The 5,899-nt window shown below is 58.7% G+C and overlaps 1 long non-coding RNA gene across 1 annotated transcript; it reads left to right on the top strand.

The window, feature by feature from the left end:
- Positions 1–1,539: 1,539 nt before the first annotated feature.
- Positions 1,540–3,421, top strand: LOC114212849 (uncharacterized). Its single transcript, XR_015766865.1, has 3 exons — positions 1,540–1,849; positions 1,953–2,096; positions 2,571–3,421. It is a non-coding gene; the product is annotated as an uncharacterized LOC114212849 (long non-coding RNA).
- The last annotated feature ends 2,478 nt before the right edge of the window (positions 3,422–5,899 follow it).

Genomic DNA, 5,899 nt, shown 5'->3' with positions numbered 1-5,899 from the left:
TCCCAAAGTCCTTGGCCCCAGGCCCGCTCCGGGCCATACCCTGGGGACCACCCCGAGGGCCAGGGGCCCACTTACAACCCCTGCCTTCGAGGAGCGGTGCCAGATGGGGAGGCTCTGGCTCATGGCCTCTGCCCCAGCTCCGCAGGCCCCGTGACCTGTCCTCCTGGGATCCCCTGGCCTGTCCATCTGAGATGACCCTTCCCCCTTCCCCGCAGAAACCCAGACCTCTGACCCTTATTAAAAACAAACCAAACAAAATCTGGAAAGAAAAAAATCCTCCACAAACAGCCTCAGAGATGATCGTGTGTCTGCCCCAACACACATACACACACACGCACGCACACACCAGCCTCAGACGTGCACGGCCGCAGCCAGGCTTTCGCGTAAACAAGTTGTTGGAGAGTGCTTTTGTTTATGAAACATTTAGGTTTCCCTCAACTTCCTTGGGGGGTAGAGGGTGGACTGTTTCATAGATTTCTGGCGACCAGGAAACGGAGAGGGAGCCCGGGGTTTGGCGGGATTTCATTTCCCCCTCAGTGCTCTCTGCCGGGTACAATCTGGGGAAGAGTACGCGAAGAAAAAAAAGGGGGGGGCCCTTGGGCATCACCTGGGAGAAGTCCCCACCCCCACGGGGAGGTCAGGCTCAGAGAGGGCGGCAGGCAGGCCCCGGCTCCCCTCGGCGACCCGGAGGACGCGGCCCGGCGCTCAGAAAACATCGGGGACGCCGAGTGATACGTCCCTGCCCCCTCGGCTCCCGCCTCCAGTGCCAGGAAACCGACGAATCGGCCAGGAACAAAGGCGGGGCTGCCTCCCAAAGGCGGACAACAAACAGTTTTGCTTTTTTTTTTTTTTTTTTCTTTTCGCACCCTAGCGGGCGGCCGAGCAGCTTTTGGGGTCCGGGCGGCGCCGGGGCTGCGGCGGGTGCCGCCGCGACGCCCGCGCGGGGCAGGCCCCGGGGCGCATGCGCGGGCCGGGGCGCAGGAGGCCGCGGCCGCCCGCGCAGCCTCGCTCGAGCCGGTCTCCGTGGCAACGGGCTCGCGGGGGGGGAGGGGCCGGGCGGCGTGGGCTGCGGCGGCTGCTATTTCTGCCGCTTCCTGTTCCTCGCGGCCACGTCGCCATGGCAACGGTGTTACTCACCGCGGCCGCTTCCCGGCTCGGCTGGCGCGCGTGACCCCGGCCGCCCGCGCCCCCTCGTCTCTCACTTGCTGCGCTGCCGCTCTCCCCCCGCCCCCCGGCGGCGTCCTCCTCCGGCACCCCGGTCCATCCCGCGCGCCCCGGCGCCCCATCCTTCCCCCTGCTCCCCGCCCCTCTCCGCCGGTGCCCGCGGCCCGGGCGGGAGGGCGGAGGGAGAGGCAGATTGATGGGGGACGCTTATTAAAAAACATTGTAACCGTTTCCGTTTTTATTACGTTGACAAGGGAGCGTTATTTACTGTTATTGTTTGCCGAGCGGGCCGCGCCGGAGCGCGGGCGGCCTCCCGGGAGCTCACCTTTCGGGCGGGCCCGGGGAAGTCGCGGGTGGGAGCGGGAGGCGGGGGCGGCGAGGGGGCGCCCCGGGCAGACGCGGCCCCCTGGGGGTCGTGCCCCTCGCCCCTTCCGCCGCCAGCCCGGCCGACCCCCGCCGCGGGGCGTGTGTGCGCGCGGGGAGAGACTGCAGAGGCCGGGTGACTCGTGCTGAAGGAGAAAGGCAACAAAAAATAAAAAAGGAACAGATGACTTCATTCTCGGGAAGGCTCCGTCCTACGTGGACCAATTTCCTGGGGACAGCTCGGCTGCCGTTGGAAGCACTTAAAACTAAACCAGATAAAGACCAGAAAATTCTCAGCATTGCCTGAGCCGATCAAGGGCAGGTTGGTGGTGCGTGAGCCCTGGGTGTGCAGGGAGGAGGGTCCATTCCTCCACCCGCGCTGGGGGCTTGGCTTCCAACACACACCTCCTCGCCTCCCCACTCAGACTCCCTCCAGTACCCCGAGAGGGTGAGCAACTGCCCCAAGGTCACACAGCCAGTTTTTTATTCTGCTTGGACACCCGCGGGGACAAACCCGGCAGAGGCTGGGGAACGAAAGCCAGTGGCTGGCCTGGGAGCCTTGGAAGAGGGTGAGGCTCAGCTGGACGCCCAGCAAGGGAAGATTAACTCGGCAGGTCTAAGCTCTGGCAGGCCCAGCTCCTGCTTAGCGCGCTGGCAGGCCTGGCTCCTGCTTACCGCACTGGAGCCTTCAGCTGGGGGGTTTGTGGGAGGTGTGTCCCCAGGGATCTGAGGGGCCTGAAGGATGCCCCCACCCCCCAAGCCCCTGCTGGGATGCTAATCTCATCCTGCTAATTAAAGTTTGCAATTCTGTCCCTAACTCAACTCCCCACTCTTGAACGTTATTAGCTGAAAGGCAAACAATTGGTGCTCCAGACAGAAGCCAGAGGAAAAAGGCCTCTGCAGTTCACATTATAAAAAGGATTTAAAAAAAAAGATGTTTATACTTATAAACAAATGACTCCTAATGAACAGGTTTTGGAAACTTAATTTTCAGAGCCCCCCCCCACCCCCAACCTATTTCGTGTTTTTATCCCCCTTTCAAGGACACAAGGCTTGGGATTTGGTCACCGCAGCCTCTCCTGGTCTCTTGGCTTTAGATGATCGACCAGGGCTTTTCCAGGCCCAGGATCGCCTCTCCAGACTCCCCGGGAGTCTAAAGGGACAAGCCGGTTCCCGACTAAGGCAAGATAAAGTTATCTTCAGCTCCGTTCCCAGCAACCACCAGTTCTCAGCTTTGGAGCCCTTCCTGAATGCATGAATCAAAAGCCTTGGGCTCCAAGAAAAGAGAGTTACCCCCCACCCCCCCACTCCCCAGTCCTTCCCCAGTCCTTTACTGCCAGCTCCATGATATGGGAAGGTAGCACCGCCCTCCACTCCTCCCCCTGGGCTGGCCTTCCAAGCAAAACTCATCTCTGGCCACAGGTTTAGAGTTTAGCTGATGTGAGAGTCCTGCCCCTGGGCAGTGTGTGAATAGGACTGAGATGACAGATGACACCCAGCATCATCCAGAGGTAGGAGGACCTTGGAGATTATGCAGACCAACCACTCCTGCGTCCCTGTTTTACAGGTGGGCAAACTGAGGCCCAGAGAGGGGAAGAGACCTGACTGAGATCTGCCACTGGTTAGAGGTGTTCTTGCCTTCCATTAGGGTGCTTCACTACCCCACTCTGATCCTTCTGTGGAATTATCTGTACGGATCAGAAGTTCAGGAGCTGGGGGGCAGGAGGCTCTGAAGTCAGACTGCCTAAGTTCAAGTACTTACTTCTAAGTGAGACCTGGGACAAATGAATTCTTCTCTCTGAGCCCCCACGGTCTTGTGTGTTAAGTGGGGATGATGGTACCAGCCCTGGGTTGTCTTAAGGAATAAAGGTGGTCCAGGAAAAGTCCTGGGACTAACACCAGTACATACTAGTACTTAACTAATGTTGGCAAGGATGCCGATGGCGGCGGGGGGTGGGGGGGGGAATGCTGGTAGTTGTAGTGGGTTGAATGGTGGCCCCCTCCCCAAAAGATACGTCCACATCCACATCCCTGGAACCTGTGAATGTGACCTGAGTTGGAAAAAAGGTCTCTGTAGATGTCACGAGGTTAAGGATATTGACATGAGATCATCCTAGATTACCCAAGTGGGGCCTCAGCGCCATCACAAGTGTCCTCATATGAGACAGAAGAGTGGGACACCCAAGGGGAGAAGGTCAAGTGCAGACTGAAGCAGAGAGGGGAAGAATGCAGCCACAAGCCAAGGAACACCTGGAGCCGCCCGAAACAGGAAGAAACAAGGAAGGATTCTTCCCAGGGTCTTGGGAAGGGACACAGCCCCGATGAGCCCTTGATTTTGGCCTTCTGGCCTCCAGAAGTCTGAGAATAATCTTGGTTTCAGCTACCAAGGTTGTGGTCATTTGTTCTGCAGCCCCAGGAAGCCAATACAGTGGGGATGCTGGCCGGGAGGCTGGAGTGGTGGCCGGGGGGCCGCCGTGACAGTGTCCGTGATGACGGCAGTGTTGGTGATGCGGGTGGTGGCTGCATTCATTTCCTGGGGCTGCCTAACAACGTACCGCAAACCATGCGGCTTAAAACAACTGGAATGTATTGTCTAAGAGTTCTGGAGACCCGAAATCCAAAATACGATGTCAGCATGGCTGTGTTCCGTCAAACGTGCTGGGGAAGAAACTGCTCCAGGCCTCTCTCGGGGCTTCTGCAAGGGTGTCCACACTGCCCCTTTCTAGAAGGACACCAGTCATATTGGATGAGGGCCCCCCCCCCCGCCGATGACCTCATCTTAATTTGATCACCTCTGTAGAGACCCTGTCTCCAAATAAGGTCACATTCTCAGGTGGGGTGGGGGGTAGGACTTCGACATATCTTTTTTTTTTTTTTAATTTATTTAACAGAGAGAGAGATAGTGAGAGAGGGAACACAAACAGGGGGAGTGGGAGAGGGAGAAGCGGACTTCCCGCCGAGCAGAAAGCCCGATGCGGGGCTCGATCCCAGGACCCTGGGACCATGACCTGAGCCGAAGGCAGACGCTTAACGACTGAGCCCCCGAACAATGGTGCTGGTGGAGGGGTGTTGGGGTGGGGGTGGTGGTGACAGATGGGAGAGAGAGAGATGGTGATGGGATGAGGCCTCGGCCCTGGACTCCCAAACTCTGCAGGAGCTTCCTGGGATAGACCTGGTTGCTGAGAGTTGTATTCCGGGGTGCTTCAGGCCTGGGGGAGCTCAGGGGGAGCAGGGGGTGAGGAAGGGGGACTCCCTCTGCTTCTGCCTCCTCCCTCTCACAGAAGAGCAAGAGCTGAGTCAGCCTGGCCTTTCTGCGGGAGCCCCTAGCAGAGGCAGACCCAGCCCCGACCCCAGAAAGCCAACTGGTCTCCGGCAGAAGACAGGCAGGGTCAGGCCGCTGGTGTTTTCCTTACCAGACAGAGTTACATTACCTCCCTTCTCAGCCTGGCTCTCTCTGGCTTTCGAAGACGAAGACTGATGATGGCCATAGCCCTCACTCATTCTTCCGTGTGTCCGCTTGTGAGCGTCAGGGAACATGAGCTCTTGCCACCGTCCCGTGCGCCGGGAGGCGGTGGGCAGCAGGACCGGCTTCCCACGTTTGCGCTGCTCACGTTCTAGGGAAGAGAGCGACAAAGAGCAAAGAGACAGGCCCATCCCAGGATCCAGGGAGGAAGACAAGTGAGAGAGGGAAGGAAAGCAGGGTGAGGGGCTGGTCTGGAGTTCTAAAACAGGGCTCACTGAGGTGAGGAGGTGACCATGGACCCGGTGCAGTGAGGGAGTGAGCTCCGGGAGAGGTCCGCAGCATGGGCGGTGGGGGGTGGGGTGGCGGGGAGGGGGCAGCAAGTGCCAAGGCCCTGAGGTGGCGCGTCCTGAGCCCTAAGGCAGGGAGCAGAGTGCACAGGTCACCTTGAAATCTCAGATTCTAGGTAGGCCTAGAAGCCAATGCAGGGTAGAAGGCAAGAGCGAGCCCAGGGCTAATTTGTGTGGGTTTTTTTTTTTTTAAGATTTTATTTATTTATTTGACAGCAAGCACAAGCAAGGGAAGCGGCAGGCAGAGGGAGAGGGAGAAGCAGGCTCCCCGCCGAGCAGGGAGCCCGACGTGGGGCTCGATCCCAGGACCCTGGGATCATGACCTGAGCCAAAGGCAGACACCCAACCGACTGAGCCACCCAGGTGCCCCTGATTTGTGTTTTTTAGAGAATTTCTGGTTTCCACGAGCAGAACACAGACTGCAGGAGCTGGAGAGAAGCTGATGGAGTCGAGGCAAGAGATGGTGGTGGCTGGGGACAGCAGCGGTGGGGAGATAAAAATGGCTGGATGTGGGGTGTATTTTAAGAAAAGCCATCAGGATTTGCCAAAGGATGGGCCGTGG

This window comes from Eumetopias jubatus, unplaced genomic scaffold, assembly GCF_037043125.1.
Source record: "Eumetopias jubatus isolate StellerSeaLion01/CBP00866 unplaced genomic scaffold, mEumJub1_p1.0 scaffold_15, whole genome shotgun sequence".
In the NCBI taxonomy this organism is placed as follows: Eukaryota; Metazoa; Chordata; class Mammalia; order Carnivora; family Otariidae; genus Eumetopias; species Eumetopias jubatus.
The sequence above is the reverse complement of the archived record's forward strand: the minus strand, read 5'-3'. Positions and strand labels throughout refer to the sequence as shown.